We start from the raw sequence: 16,799 nt of genomic DNA, 5'->3' as shown, positions 1-16,799 counted from the left end.
TATTCAGAATTTTTATTGAAGCACTGTAGTCCTAGCAGCCCACGTGGTGTTAGGCCACAATTCAAAATGATGAAGGCTGATAGCCAGAAACCGGTCCTTGGATGCTTGATTCCGGTCTGGGAAAGACATGGCTTGGTAGTTCGGACTGGACTGTTCCCATGAGGCACAGGGTCAGAGCTGATTTGCATATAGCCAGTGTCTAACCCAGGGTGGTGTGGAGTTCAAAAAAACGATGGATTTAGGCCCAGATCCTTGTACTGGGGTGAATGTATGACATTGTTCTACATTCTGTCCATCAACTGTGTTTTTTACAATTTTCACCCCGAGTGGGCTGGGTATGCTCAGACGTGAGTCCCAGGCTCTCCACACCACTGGAATCAAGATATCCAGGCTGATGAAGGCTGATAGCCAGAAACCGGTCCTTGGATGCTTGATTCCGGTCTGGGAAAGACATGGCTTGGTAGTTCGGACTGGACTGTTCCCATGAGGCACAGGGTCAGAGCTGATTTGCATATAGCCAGTGTCTAACCCAGGGTGGTGTGGAGTGCAAAAAATTGATGGATTTAGGCCCAGATCCTTGTACTGGGGTGAAGGTATGACATTGTTCTACTTTCTGTCCATCAACTGTGTTTTTTACATTTGGGGTAATGGCATTCAGTGGTTCAGGCTGTAGTTGTGTTTATAAATCCCAATTGGAAGTGACATGGGGAAAGCGTGATTGAGACCCCCTCTTTTTCTCAACCCCCCCTTTACGCAAAACCTCAAAACTTTCATGACAGGAGCTGAAGTGACTGGTAAATTTGTTTTGAAAATGTCATGAAGATTCATCAAATGGTGCCAAAGCTATTGGCAAAACAAAAAATGCTTTTCCTATGGAAACTAGGAATTTTACTATAATGCCAGTCAGACTAACTGTCCACCCCTGTGGCGGCAGTTCAATTCCTACCACCGAAACTGCGAACTGACCTCCACTGTATTATAATGCACGCAAGACTAACCTCTGACCAGTTCAATTGGAAAGCACTCAACTTGGAGGGTGGCGGTCGAAAAGCACTCAGCTTGACGCACCGGTCGCAAATGTCCCGGCATGGGCTGCAGCAGTCCCCGAGCTCTCAGCATGGACCACAGCGGTCGCAAAGCATGCCAATAGAGATTCCAAGGCCAACAGGTCTGTAGTACCACCACCAAGCAGGTGACAATGAAACCAGCGTACTGGCAGTCTCTAGTGAGTGGTTGCACCACAGAGAAAGACCGCTGCGCTATTGCAAACACATAGCACCACAACAGTATCCATTGGATGTTTAAAAAAATACTCAGATAATGGCCATTGCTAAAGTGGACACACCTACAATTAATTCAAAGTAGAAATCACACCCCACCAGACCATGATCCGTTGCTACTACATTCCAGCTCAGCAAGACACTTCACATCATTTTGAGAGAAGATACCCCTGAATGCGCAATCTCATCACACACACTTCACACACGTTTTTATGCACTTATATCTTTGTCATACCTTGGTTTGATCACATTGACCGATTCCATTGCTGTCACTCACTGTTTTTTATTTTTGCCAAAAATCCACCTTTTTCAGATACCGAGTTGGCAGTGATGGTGGGTGAAATCATTAGTTTAGAACCACAAATCTTTGGATCCCAAATTCAACAAACTCCTCCCACTAGAAACAATGAAATGTAGGAAAGTGAATGCTGTTGTTGCCACCCTGTACACAAAGGAGGACATCATGAAGTGGTGGAACAACCTCAAGGCGAGGGCCAAGAACCTGGCCTCGAGACACCAGCTGGCAGCCCAGAAGACTGGCGATGGTCCTCCCGGACCAGCATTAGAACTCACCCTGGGAAGAGAAGGTGCATGCCATCCTGCATTCAGAGGGCTTGACCGGAATACCTGGGGAATTGGAGTCTGGTAAGCAACAACTCACCAACTGTCACAACATATCTATGTTTAAATGCACACATCACAGTTCTTGCCATAGTAATGTACATCTGCAAGTGATTGAGAACACAGCAGCTGGGGCCATCTTTTTGATAGGGCCCAGATCCCATACCACCCAGCTTCTGTCCACACTGCACTGGCTCCCGGTGCGGAAAAAATACATTTTAAGGCCCTGGTCCTGGTCTTTAAAGCTTTCCACAAGATTTAAGCTACCTACCTTAGGGATAGATTCCAGCCTTATCTTCCTCAGCATACTCTGATATCTTCTTCCCAACTTCTGATCACCGCCCCTAAGGTTCAACTCTCCCGGGTAGGGGGCAGATCTTCTCATGCTGTGGCATCTCAGCTGTGGATTAGCCTACCTTTCTCCATCAGACAGAGCTCAGACCTCCTTACTTTTAGGAAGAGTTTGAAAACGTGGCTCTTGCAGCTGTGAACTTCAGATCAGTGGTTGTGCTTGGTTTGATGTTATGTGGTTTATGTTCTGCTTAGCGCCAGGACACTCCAAGGAATAGCTGTGCACTTTACAAATATGAGATAACATAACATAACATACAAACATGTATTAGCCAAAGTATCAGAGATGTGTGATGATCATTAATGATCAGAAGCCCTGCACATAAGTTGACCTGTACCTATCTCCATCACATCCCACATGTGGGAATGCTGCCTGTAAGTGCATTGACATCAAATCAACATCCCAGGATCCTTATCATTCCTAAATGTCTAATAGTATGGGCTAGCACTACTACATATTGCAAAAATGTATTTAACACGAATCCAGTTTAGCTATTGTAGGTACGTTTGAGAAGAAACTACTACAAGTACCATGAGTCCCTGTTGCTTCAACACTAAACAAGAGGCACCAGTGTACTCCCTCCATATTCACTTGTGAGCCATCTTGCAGCTGAAATTCAACTCACGTGCAGGTAGCCATTGGTCAAGCGTGGGCTACTGGAGACTCAAATGACTACATCTACCGTGAGGCCCTGTTGCTTGAACACTATACAAGATATACTAGTTCTGTTTGCCTATGCTCACTTGTCAGTCATGCCCCCACTGAAGGTCAGCTCACATGCAGGTAGCCATTAGTAAAGCCTGAGGTATAGGGGATTTAAGTGACTACATCTACCATGAGGCCCTGCTAAGGCTCTCCTCTGCTGCGCGCGGCGCTTGTTGCATTTAGGCGCTTTTTCAGTATTTTAATCACCTCGTTTGATGTCTGTTTAAAAAACTTTGTTTTATCTAAAATTGTGCTTTTAGAATTCCTGCCCACTTACTTGCACTATAGACTGTGCCCTCACCGCGGTTTCAGCGGGTCCTCTCCAGCGCGTTTTCGCGCTCTCCTCAAACATCGACGCCATCTTGGGGGTAGGTAGGGGACGCTGTTAGGACGCCAGCCCAGTTAGCGCTCTAGCAGTCAGGCTGACTCGCTAGAGCCCTTTAAAGGCTCAACATGCAAGCGCGCAGCGTGTGCGCGCGGCGTGTGTGCCGAAGTACCGCCGGAGTCACGCCAGAGTCCAGCCCGTCTGCGCCCGTCCGCGCTAGGGACGGGCTGGATGGCTGGGAGACAGGTTGTACCAACGCTGAGTCCGTGGGGCTTACATACTCTCTGCAGGACCTAAACAATTTTAGGCCCTCTAAGCAGTTATGTCATCATAGCCATCCCCCGGAGCTTTTTCTGCTCTCTACCGGCTACCTTTGCCCCTGCTTCAACTCCACAGGGCCGCCTCCGGTCTCGATGACCACACCCGTGGGTCCTAACGCCAAAACAGTTACCCCTAGGTTGAGTGATAAGGGGTTCCTTTTGAATGCAAGATCTTTGGTCAAGAACAATCTTGCTTTCAAGGACTTTGTTTTGGCCAGAAACCCAGCCTGGGTCTTCATCACGGAGACGTGGGCCAAGGACTCCTCGGGCCCAGACCTGGTTGAAGCGGTACCCGAAGGCTATACGCTGGTGAGGGAGGATAGAGTGGGTCGTATTGGGGGAGGGCTTGGTATCCTTCATAAGGACGACCTCTCCTGCCACATTACGCCTCTTTCCGATTTCCCAGACGCCTTCCAGGCCCTTCAGTTCTCAATAAACAGAGCACACTCTGCACCGTTCAAGGGCTTTCTTATCTACAGGCCCCCTGGAAATAGAACAGATTTCGGCCCTCATATGCTCAACATGTTGGAGCCACATTTTGGCTGCGAGCACCTTACTGTCCTGGGGGATCTGAATTTCCACTTAGAAAATCGGGATTCTAAGGAAACCCTAACACTACTAGATATTTTCTCTGGCTGTGGCATGCAACAGCTAGTTAAAGGTCCCACCCATCAGGCTGGCCATACGCTGGACGGGGTCTTTTCAAATGATCCTAGGTTAACCACTGAGCCTCCCATACCTCTTTCCTGGTCGGATCACTATGCCATCCCCATTGAGTTAATTACCACTACTGGGAACAGCAAGGAAAGTGATCCTAGTAAAAGGGAACTGAGGCGTAAGCTCAGAAGTGTTACCAACGAGAGGCTTGCTCCCAGACTGCCAAGCGGGGCGATCTCCTCAGAGGAGGACGTTAGCTCTGCGGTCGAGAGGTTTGACACCGCCATTAAAATAGCCATTGAAGACCTTGCCCCTGCCTCACTGTGTTATTCCGCGAGGAAAAGTCCACAGGCACCGTGGTTCTGTGAATCACTAAGAATTCTCAGGCAGGGTGTACGAAGACAGGAGCGCCTCTGGAGGGCGTGCGGGGATTTGAGAGAAAGGGAGAGACATAAAATCCTCCTAAAGAAGTATAAGATGGAAGTGATTAGTATCAAACAGGAGTATTTTGCCTCTCTTACCACCTCACTCTCCTCGCCGAAGGAGCTGTTTAAGATAGTAGACACGCTCACATCACTGAAGGTTCCAGACCCCGTGGTGAGTTCACAGCAGCTCTGTAATGACATAGCACAATTCTTTGAATATAAAATTGTGGATATTTACACGGCCTTAGAGTCTCAGAGAAGGGCCCTTCCATCCATACCGTGCTCATCTGTCCCCTCTATAACCTCTCCCAATGAGCTGCTGCAGGGATGTTTGTCCAGCTTCCCACCCCTCTCCCTTCAGGAACTTGATACACTTCTGTTAAATACCAGGTCAGGCTCCCCCCTAGACCCGTGCCCCTTGAAGGTTCTCAAACAATGCAAGGAGTCTCTCCTGCCCACCTACTTAGAATTCATGAATCAGGCAATGAAGGACGGTATTTTCCCCCAACAATGGAAAAGAGCGGTGGTTAAACCACTACTAAAAAAGGCCACTTTAGATCCGGGTGTTCTTAAAAATTTTCGCCCCATTTCGCTGCTTCCAGCCCCCGCAAAGATGCTGGAAACTCATCTAAACCAGCATCTCTCAACTTTCTTGGAAACCTCTGGCCGCCTAGATCACTCGCAGCATGGATTTCGGAGAGAGCATAGTACTGAGTCGGCCCTCACCATCGTGCTTGACAACATTCGCACAAATGTGGATAAGGGCCTGACGTCCCTCCTCATCCTGCTAGATCTCACGGCTGCGTTTGATACCCTGTCTCCCTCAGTGCTAACATCTCGTCTGAGGGAGTCAGGGGTCGTGGGGTCAGCTCTTAATCTGCTGACCTCGTTCCTTGGCCAGAGAGAACAGAGAGTCATGCTGGGGGAGTTTCTATCTCCATCCCACCCTGTGCAGTGTGGGGTCCCTCAGGGTTCGGCTTTAAGCCCAACCCTCTTTAACATCTATGTGACCCCACTTGCCAGGCTGATTAGATCTTTTGGGATGGAGGTAGTATCCTACGCTGATGACACGCAGATCCTGATGTCTCTCGCCCAACCCTCCATCTCGGCTGCCACCAACTTCAGACTTTGCATGGAGGCAGTGGCTCAATGGATGATTTGCAATTCATTGAAGCTCAATGGCGAGAAAACAGAGATTCTGGTGTTCGGAGGCAAGAATGACATCTGGTCGGCGGAATGGTGGCCACCATCTCTGGGCCAGTGCCCTACACCCACCGCCCTGGCCAGGAATCTAGGAGTCATGATCGACCCTACTCTGGGGATGAGTCATCAAGTAAACAGGACCATCTCTACCTGCTGGGGCATAATAAACATCCTGCGGAAGATAAAATTCTATCTCTCCCCTCAAGCCAGAAAGCAAGTAGTAGTTGCTTTAATAGGATCGAGACTAGACTACTGCAATGCCCTACTTCTGGGTATTAACAAGGGCCTCATAAGGAGACTCCAAATGGTACAGAATGCTGCAGCAAAATTTGTTCTAGATCTACCCAAGCGGGCTTCGGCTACAGCTGCAAGGAAAAGCTTGCACTGGCTCCCGATAGAGTCCAGGATTGCCTTTAAGTCCCTCTGCCTGATCTATGGGGCTTTGGCCTCAAAGGGGGCTAGAGGCCTGAGGGAACTGTTGGTTCCCTATTCCCCTGCTAGAACTCTGCGTTCAGCTAACAAGTCCCTGCTGGCCTGCCCCCGTGTCCGCAGAGCCAAATGGGGTGGTAGAGCCTTCTCAACCTTGGCCCCTAAGTTGTGGAATGCGCTGCCAACTGAGATTAAATCCCTCCCCACTAAGCAAGCCTTCAGGAAGATGCTCAAAACGTGGCTATTTGCCAAAGCCTACCCCTAGCTCTGGATTTGCCTTTTTGATTTTCTTTGGTTAGGCGCCTTGACGCCTCCGGGCTAAGTTTGCGCGTTTATAAATTGCATTTCATTTCATTCATTTCTGTTGATTGAACACTAAACAAGAGGCATCAGTGTAGTCCCTCCACACTCACTTGTTAGCCATCTTCCAGCTGATGTTCAGCTCACAAGCAGGTAGCCATTGGTAAAGTCTGAGGTATGGGAGACTTAATTGACTACATCTACCATGAGGCTCTGTTGATTGAACACTAAACAAGATGTACCAGGGTACGGGTACTCCCTCCATACTCACTTGCCAGCCATCTTCCAACTGAAGTTCAGCTCCCATACAGGTATCCATTGGTAAAGTCTGAGGTATGGGAGAGTAAAGTGACTACATCCACCAGAGGGCCTGTTGACTGAACACTATAATAGAGGTGCCAATGTACTCCCTCCGTATTCACTTGTCAGCCATCTTCCAACTGAAGGGCAGCTCACATGCAGGTAGCCATTATGTAACGTCTGAGGTATGGGAGACTGAAGTGACTTCATCTACCATGAGGCCCTGTGGATTGAACACTAAACAAGAGGCACCTGTATACTCCCTCCATTTTCACTTGTCAGGCATTTCCCCACTGAATTTCAGCTCACATGCAGGTAGCCATTGGACAGGTATGAGGTATGGGAGAGCAAAATAACTATATCTAACATTAAGCACTGTTGATTGGACCCTAAATAAGAGGCACGAGTGTCCTTCCTCGATACTCACTTGTCAGTTATGTCTAAATTGTTCCTCTAGTCATATGGGCTGAGCACTGAACACACAATGCTCTGCTCCAACACCTGTGTGCCTACTCAGCCTGACCTTCCCCTGGTCTCCATACATGAAAGGAATGAGGCCATGAGTGACACCATACCAAGTGTGAACGTCAAATATTATAAACGCATCATGGTGACAGAGCTGATATGATTTTCCTGGTGACCCAATGATAATGCACAGCACAAAAGTACCAATGCTAAACAAACAACCACATTGTGTGCATGCCTGTACACAACTAGAAATTGGATTTAATATATACAGATGGTACTCCTACATGCTGTTCTGTGAAAGTCATTTGAGAATAGAATGTCTATACCTCATTTCTACAAGAAGCACATCTGAAAATCAAAATATTAACCCCGGACAGTAAACTCTGCCCCGCTCTGCTCCGCTCATGGAGTTTGCGGAATTCGGACACTCTACGCTCCGCGGAGGAACACGGAATTCTGGGCGTGAAGGGGAGTTTTTTGTTTTCATTCATGCACTCGAGTCTTCTTTTGCCGGTTGAGCGCCAAGTCTCTCAGGCCGCTTGACTTTTCACACCGCTAGAGAGCTCCCGCGAGACTTCGTGCTCACGAACATGACAGTACAAATCTAGTATTCTTAGAGCTGATCGCAATCGCAAACGGAGCGGTCGAGTAGCTTTTCTACTTGAGAATGCAGCTGAGGCGCATTTGGAGTTGATTTTCTTCTCAAACTGGCCGTTTGAGCTGTTTTCTTTGTGCGAGAAGCCATTTTTTGTAAACTTTTTTTTTTAAAAAGAAGGAAGTGCCCCAGAGGCTCTAACTTCCTGTTCCTGTCCAGCAGGCTCCTCCCAGTGCTTTGTCACTCTCCTGGTGAATTTTCATTGGGATTTGGAGCTGGAAGGATCATTCTCCTTGTCTGCTACATATATACCATTGGAATTAGGACTGTTTTTATATATATATCACAAGTAAGTTGAAAAACTGGTGTGCAAGGGTGTTGTTTGTTTGCCTGGGGGCACACACCTGGATTTATTTGTAATTGTATCCCATTTTTTAAATTTATAGTGGTGGATGGCCTTCAGTTTTAGTAGGGGCCTAGTTTTTTGTGTGCATGAAATCTATCTTCTATTGTAAAGGAAAAATGTTAGTTCAGTACATTTTCTTTTTTCTTCTCTGTGTTTTTTTAATACGTTTGCAATATTGATAGATTTAATCAAATCACTATGTGGCCTAGTTTGCCAATTAGCCTTCCAGCCAGTAGGCCCTGTACTATTCATGGGTGCATGAAACAACTGTTTCTCTCTGTCTGTAGAATTGAAACATCATTTAGGCCATGGGTGGCATTGGATTAAAATATAAAATGTGGATTTTTTGTGGTTTTTCATGTTTTTCCATGCTGGGGTAATTTATTTGGAGGATGTGTGTTGTTGTGAACATTTTTTGTCCTGTTATTTTTCATTTTTGGCATTGCTGAATGAATGCTGTGTTCTCTGTGTTACCATGCCTCTTTTGTCTGGAAACTGTTTGTGTGTGTGTGTATGTGTGTGTGTGTGAGTGTGTGTTTGGCATTGGTCACCATTTGCCTTTGTTGTTCAAGAATCAGTTTCCCATGTGGCCTGGGGCCATTTTGTATAGTCGGTGTCCACCCTAGGCCTGCCTGTGTTCTTGGTTTATAGGCCTCCTGCTTGTTCTTGTTGTTGTGACCATGCGGCTGGCAGCCATCTTGTGTAGCCAGCCAGTGTGCTTTTCTTTCCCCATGGGCTTGTATTTTTTCTTTGTTTGTGGCCATGCCCCCTTGCTGGTTGTTGTTGTCAGAGCATGTGGCTGGTGGCCATTTTGTGTAGCTAGCCAGTGTGCTTTCCCAATAGGCATCCATGTCCATCCATGTCTATCCATCTTTGTGGCCATGCCCCCTTGCTGGTTGTTGTTGTTGTCAGACAATGTGGCTGGTGGCCATTTTGTTTAGCTAGCCAGTGTGCTTTCCCCATAGGCTGGCATTTCTTCTTTGTTTGTTTGTGGCCATTCTCCCTTGCTTGTTATTGTTGTCTGACCATGTGGCTGGTGGCCCTTTTGCATAGGCATCCAGTGTGCTTTTCCCATAGGTTTGCATGTTTGTCCTTCTATCATTATGTTGGGGACATGCCTCCTTGCTTGCTGGTTCACCATGTGGCAATGGCAGGCAGCCATTTTGTGTGTCCAGCCATTGTGGCCATTTGCCATATGCTTGCATGGATAGTTGAGCAATGAGATACCATTTTAATAAATAAAAGCGAATGATATGCTTGAGGATAATGTTACTTATTCATAATTTTCTTAACTTATTGATTTTCAAACAATTGATTTTGTTTACCATTTTCATAGCATCTGGCATTAATGAATAAACCCCATGTCTGCTATAGGTACCGAACATCAATCACTGTGTAAGGAATTATTCAATTGTCAATGCATTTGTCAGCTGCACCTCCCTGCGTGCCTCATCTCACATGATGCATTGCACATAATGCAAACAGTTGCAGCTGTATTGTTTTGTTGTTGTTGCTATTTTTAATCCTTCATGAGTGTACAGTCACTTTGAAAGTATATGTTAGTGTAGTTTTCCATTTTAGAAATGAACACTGACCGTAAATTATTGTGAATTATTTATAATAACCACACTTTTGCTTTTAGGTTCACAAGAGAAGAGACATCACCCACAGAAATGCCAGACAGAAGGCCTGTGCACGACGTGATGTATGACTGACTAAGCAGCATCATCATCTCTTCAGTTTTTTGTGAAGCTATGTGCCACTGCCAGCTGACAACTTAAAGATGGCCCCAAAGAAAGGTGCTGTCAAGAAAGTGGCTACTGGAGAACAGAAGAAGAAGGTGCCGACCGCAAGCTTTTTCAGGAAAGTTGTGCCTGCCACACCGGCCTCCGGCAAGAAAGCTTAGAGCAACACTCCTCCATCAACAGCACCACCTCCTCAACCTAATCCCAGGACCATGACTGTCAGTGAGGCAGCCAGTGCAATCATGTTGATGCCGACGAGTATTGATGTTGAATTGGATTTGTCCCTTTCGCAAAGTAGTACACAATCTTTTCAGGAAACATAGCAAACTAGACAGCAGCCACAGACAGCAATACATTTTTCTGATGTTGGAGCAGAACAGGAGGTTGAGCTTCCTTCAGGGCATGACGTTGAACCTCCTCTTTTAGAATCATTGGCTCCCACATCTCCAGCAAGGGAAAGGAAGGGTACTGCAGCACCATCTTCTTCAAGCAGCACCACTTCTGATGATGATGATAGGGACATGAAGTTAATCCCAACAGAGACCAGGAGATAACAGGAGAGGCAAGGGAAAAGAAAAGTTCCAGAAAGACTTAGACTTATGGAAGGGGATGAAGAGGAGGGTGACAATGAAGAGGTAGCTATGGTGGAAGGTGACGCAGAACAATATGACATTGCTATTCAACCAGCCCTGAGGGATGTGGCACAGTCAGTAATGCCACAAGCTCCCATATTTGCAAAGCCCCAGCTGAGACCTGCACCAACCCTTCCCTCAGGAGAAGCAGAGAGCAAATCAATGACATGGCCACCTACCTCCAGTTTGTCTTCAGGTATAGGCAGTGGGCTGGAAAAAAAGTACTCTTTCCCAGTTTGGGACTTTTTTACAGTAAGCAAAGAGGGGGAGCACATTGCAGTATGCACCATTTGCTATACTAATGTTTGTCGAGATAAGCCTGGTACACATTATGGTACTGGAGGCCAGACGACCCATATGAAAAACCACCACACAGTCAAATGGGAGGAGCACCTTAAAAAAATTGCTGAACTTGGTTGTGCTGCTAGGGTGAGCTGGGGAATATCAGCTACAAGTCCAATCACAGCTGAAGATGATGATAAGGAATAAGAGGGTGACATTTTTATGCAAAGCAGTTCTGTCCCCAGCAGTTCACCAGCAGAATCATCCATCACAATGACTTCACAATGGCACAAGAAGACTCAGAGTGAGATTATGGTAACACTGCAGCATACAGTGACTGCCCAACCTCCACAACGTACATTGAGTCTACAACTAGCATCTACTTCTCAAAAGACGCCTGTGTCAGTACTCCAAGAAAAGAAGAAAATCCAGGCTACTATTATGGCATGTTTAGGCAGGAGGGGACCTATGAGCGAAACCACTCAACCGCACATTTGTACAATGAAAAACTGGCAAAAATGTTAGCACTGGATCTCCTCCCTTTTTTATTTGTGGAAAGAGTGGGATTTTTAGAATTTGCGGCAGCTATGTGCCCAAATTGTAAGGTACCAAGTGGGACCTTTTTTGCTAGAGTGGCTGCTTCAGCACTGCATCATGTTATCAAACAAAAACCTATGCAAAATACTGCAATTCTGTTTCATTCTCTACCTGTTCTTCAACAGCAGTGAACTGCACTCCATGTCTATTTTGCCCCGGCCCTCACATTTCATGATGAAGATGATAACTGGTCTGGTCTGGTTCTGTACTGGCATGGGGTTACTCAGCGTCACTCAGCACTGGAGGAATATCATGTAAGAAGAACTCAGGGTGGGACTGGGAGCTGCAGGACTACCTCATCCATACACAGCAAAAAGCAAGAGGTTATTGAGTATCAGCTTCAGTTCAAAGGTAAACCAAGAGTATGAGGCCTAGTGCTACTCAGCTACTTGGAATAGAGAGAGGTGTGTTTGTGAAATGTTGCTCTGTGTGTGTTGGACTTGTGGCAAAAGTGAAACTCTGAGCACCCCCCACTTGTTTTTTTGCTCTGCCTCTTAGTCTTCTCATCTTGATACACTCCTTATGTAGCGTACCTTCCTTCTGTCCTTTTCCTCAACTCTAAAATACAGTTTCTTTTTATAATCTGCAGGCCTTCTTCTAGTCTCCTTCACTAATGAAAGGTGAATGCTTGATGAGCTCAACGCTCCTGCTTACCTGCCGGTTCAGTGAAAAGAGACCTCATAGAGTGGACATTCCAGAGGAGAATGCAGATGCACCACCCGATTTTGGAATACAGTATAATTTTTCTTTTAACATTCATATTAACTAAGAGAAGTTGGTGGGTTTATTCACTCCTTGACCTAGAAAACCGAACATTTGGATGTATGGGAAATTGGGTCTCGGCCTGGGGCAGAAGGACTGTTTGCAATGCATGTGTTTGTACTCTAGCATACTCATTCCTTTGTTTCCTTCAAACAACAGATTGATGGCAAATGATGTTCTGCTGCTTATTGCCCAGATGAATGTTGGGCTTGTGTTGTAGTGTTTGTCTTTGTCAAACCTTTATCCAAACCAATTTCCCATCCATTCATCAAACCCCTAACCCTCTTCCCCCAAGCTGTGTGATTTATTAAGCAGTAACTTAAAAATGACACCATAAATGCATGAGTATGTGATGAAAGCAACACCAACTTGCTATAAAATCTTCAAAGCAAATGATCCATAATTTGTTATATATAGAATGAAGAACATCAATTGTCAACATCATCATCACTAACTGTAAACACCTAACCTAAGTTTGCCGACTCCAGATTTTTAGTCCGTTTTTGATAACTTGTGGATTTCACAAATAATACTGCTAGCTCCACATTAGCCACAACTTGCTAGCATTGCTATTTTTTCTATTTTATCGCAATCGGGCATTCTCATTGTGTAATCACCATCACATACAACTCAGGTGGTGCCAATTGTTTGAAAATCTTTGATAAATATATATAACCCACTTACTCAGTCTTTCTTCCTCCATTTAGTTGCCTACAATGGATAATCATCAATCAATCAATCATTCAGAACAGTCGTACAGTTGGATCTTACCTGGGTAGAACTGGAAGTGGGACCTCGCTTGTAAAGTTTTGATGCCTACCCTGTTATTGCTGTGAAACAGTGAAGGTATCGGATCCTACATCTGACCAACCCGGATCTCAACAATAGGAAAAAACAGAACAAGGTGGCTGGACAGGATTATTCACAAAACCATTCCCCAATCACACAGTCAATATGTACCATGTGACCACTGGATTTATATTCCAAACGAATTTATTTTCTTTTTCATATAATTACCACGCAATATTTTAGAAAAACAGGCACAAACAGAACCACTGTCAGATCAAAAGGTTCATATATACAGTATCTACAAACGTACACATTTACAAATTTGCAACAATGAATCAAGCAAAAATGGTTTAACACACCAAAAAACAATGACCTATATGATAGTCCAATTAAATTGCAATTATATACAGTGCAAAAACTAGTACATAAGCAAAAAACGGGCACCAGTCCTAGGAACTAAAAAAACAAACGACAGGCGGGATTGAGATTGAAAAACCAAGCCTGCCTGTCTACAAGAGCCTGTGGTATAGTGTTTTTATAGGGTTGCAAGGCTAGGATACAGAGTGGTAATATAATTTACATCCTAGCGGCACCCTTTATTGTAGCCACAGGGTGGTAGTGTCGACGCGTTTCGAACCTCAATGTTCTAGGTTCTCTTCAGGACGGGGACTGGGAGAAAGATTCTGCACGGGGGCACAAAGATTGCCGTAGTGTAGGTATAGCGTGATTCGCAGTCACACCTGCAGTTTACGCAGAGCAGGACTTTGGGCGTGGTGTCTGGCTTCGAGAGCCTTCAAGGATGGAAACAGCTCACATTTTTTAGCGCGTTGGTATAGGACTGAGTCTGAAACACGCAGAGCAGAGAGCGACCGGTCACGGAACCCAATTCAGGCCGGCAGGCGAAGTTGGCCCGTTGTGTGAAGGAAATAATCCAGCCTCAAATCAATCGGTGTTGCTCACTCTCTCCAAATGACAAGTAGTCTGTAGGACAGTCCTATACCAACGCGCTAAAAAATGTGAGCTGTTTCCATCCTTGAACGCTCTCGAAGCCAGACACCACGCCCAAAGTCCTGCTCTGCGTAAACGCGTCGACACTACCACCCTGTGGCTACAATAAAGGGTGCCGCTAGGATGTAAATTATATTACTACTCTGTATCCTAGCCTTGCAACCCTATAAAAACACTATACCACAGGCTCTTGTAGACAGGCAGGCTTGGTTTTTCAATCTCAATCCCGCCTGTCGTTTGGTTTTTTAGTTCCTAGGACTGGTGCCCGTTTTTTGCTTATGTACTAATTTTTGCACTGTATATAATTGCAATTTAATTGGACTATCATATAGGTCATTGTTTTTTGGTGTGTTAAACCATTTTTGCTTGATTCATTGTTGCAAATTTGTAAATGTGTACGTTTGTAGATACTGTATATATGAACCTTTTGATCTGACAGTGGTTCTGTTTGTGCCTGTTTTTCTAAAATATTGTGTGGTAATTATATGAAAAAGAAAATAAATTCGTTTGGAATATAAATCCAGTGGTCACATGGTACATATTGACTGTGTGATTGGGGAATGGTTTTGTGAATAATCCTGTCCAGCCACCTTGTTCTGTTTTTTCCTACCCTGTTATTGCGGCACGTATATTGAGGTAAGACAAATAGTAATGCTGTCATTTAACTTAGCAAGACATTAATTTACTGCTACTGTTTTTTATCTAGATAATTCTGACCCTCGACACAATTTAGCCTAGGTCATCTCATCATGGCAGCATTCAACATAATGGTCAAGATAGTTAGAGAAGTATAAGCCTAGACTCTATAACTTAGTGCTACAATATCTCTAGTGTTACAAGCACATAAACAGGCTGCGTAAAACTACTTGAAGGCAGCAGTGCAAAGTAAAATAAACTACTTCAAGCATAAATTTAGATTATAAAAAATATTTTCCCCCTTTATTTATTTACAAAGCAACCCACCCTCTCTACCCAAACAACATGCCAACCCCTCTCCCAAACAAAACTGACCGTAGCCCCAAAACTCAAAATGTTCATCAAAGTCTCTAGAGACACATGCCCAACTCCCTTCCCACCCTCTCCACCCATGCCCAACAAACAACAAATCCTTCCCACCAAAACAATATGTTAAAGGGTTAGAAGAGGGCATTATAGATGTCGGTCCAGAGCTGCTCCACCCCTGCTCTACTGAGGTGAGCCGGCCCTCGATAGTGTCCAGCCACTGCAGGATTGCCATTTTGGTGGGGGATGGCAGCAGTTGGCTGGCGGTGGTGGCGGCGATGGGATGGCCGTGATGCTGAGGGGGATCGGCTGCACTGGGGCCACTGAGCTTAGCATTGATCTCCTCATCCTCTTCTTCCAGGACCACCAGCCGCTGTTATTCAAGCTGGATACGCTCCAGCATCAGCCACCCAAATGGGCAATTCTTTCCTGCCTGTTGGTTGGTCCGGCTGGACCAGCAGGAGCAGCTATATTGAGAAAAACAAGAACGGCAAATTGTAATTAATGCTCTTTGCAAACAATAGGTTTAAATAACAGTGTGGCACTGTAGCAGTACATTGCTGATCCCCCAGGACCATTGGAATTTTCAGTTTATTTGATGTGATGATTATGATTATGAGAATCACAAGGCCAATGTTATGTTTTCTTTTACCCACACATGCTGCCAAACATAAAAAAGCAGTGACTATGTGACAGAAAAGTAACAGGCAGATTGGCAGAGAATAACAACTCAGGATTAAAAAACAGTGATTGGATTTTATTTTTCTTCTAAAAGCTTTTCAAGCAACTATAATAAACAGAGTGAGACATTTTCAGTTGAAAAATAAATTACATCTTATTGATGAGTAGGGCAATTTGGCTAATAATGAGTACAAGTTGTGTGTGGTGATACATTAATGAAGCGATGCTCATTGCTAGCCAGGGTCTCTGCTAGTTTGCTACTGGCTGCAGCTGTGGTTGAGAATTATCTAATTCTAATGGCCATGATCTTCACCAAATGCATTTCTCTTTCTACCCTGTCTCCAAAGAGGCTGATGAATAATAAATAAGACACTACATCAGTCACATACCTCATGGATGAAACGGGGATATTAATATATTATCCCGGGGATATTAATATATCATCCCATCCGCAGTAAGTTGAGGAAAATTAATCTAATGGACTGCACTACAGGGACAGGAACGGATTATATAGATTTTATTTGGCATCTTCATCACTGTGTATACCATATGCCAAACCTGATATAAAATCATGCACTTACTCCTACTTTACTCTGTGGCAGCACCCACTACCACGTTTTTCAGCAAATTCATATGCTGGGTAAGAACCAAGTAAAGAGAACTTGATTCCCTCTACTGCAGGGGGTAGGGTAGAGTGTTTAGACAGGTTGTGTAGAGCTTTTTTCCATATAATAGAGGGGCCACTACACTGATCATCGATTTATCAACTTTGCCTTATTCATGTGCAGTCCAATGCACAAGGGAATAAATCCTGAACAAGTGTAAATTAATCTGTTAACTATGGTATATGTTCAAGAATCACTTCACATGGGTACTGCATGATTAAATGTGCCACATGTCAAGAATGGCCCACCC

This window comes from Lissotriton helveticus, chromosome 8, assembly GCF_964261635.1.
Source record: "Lissotriton helveticus chromosome 8, aLisHel1.1, whole genome shotgun sequence".
NCBI classification, from domain to species: domain Eukaryota; kingdom Metazoa; phylum Chordata; class Amphibia; order Caudata; family Salamandridae; genus Lissotriton; species Lissotriton helveticus.
Note: the sequence above shows the minus strand (reverse complement) of the source record.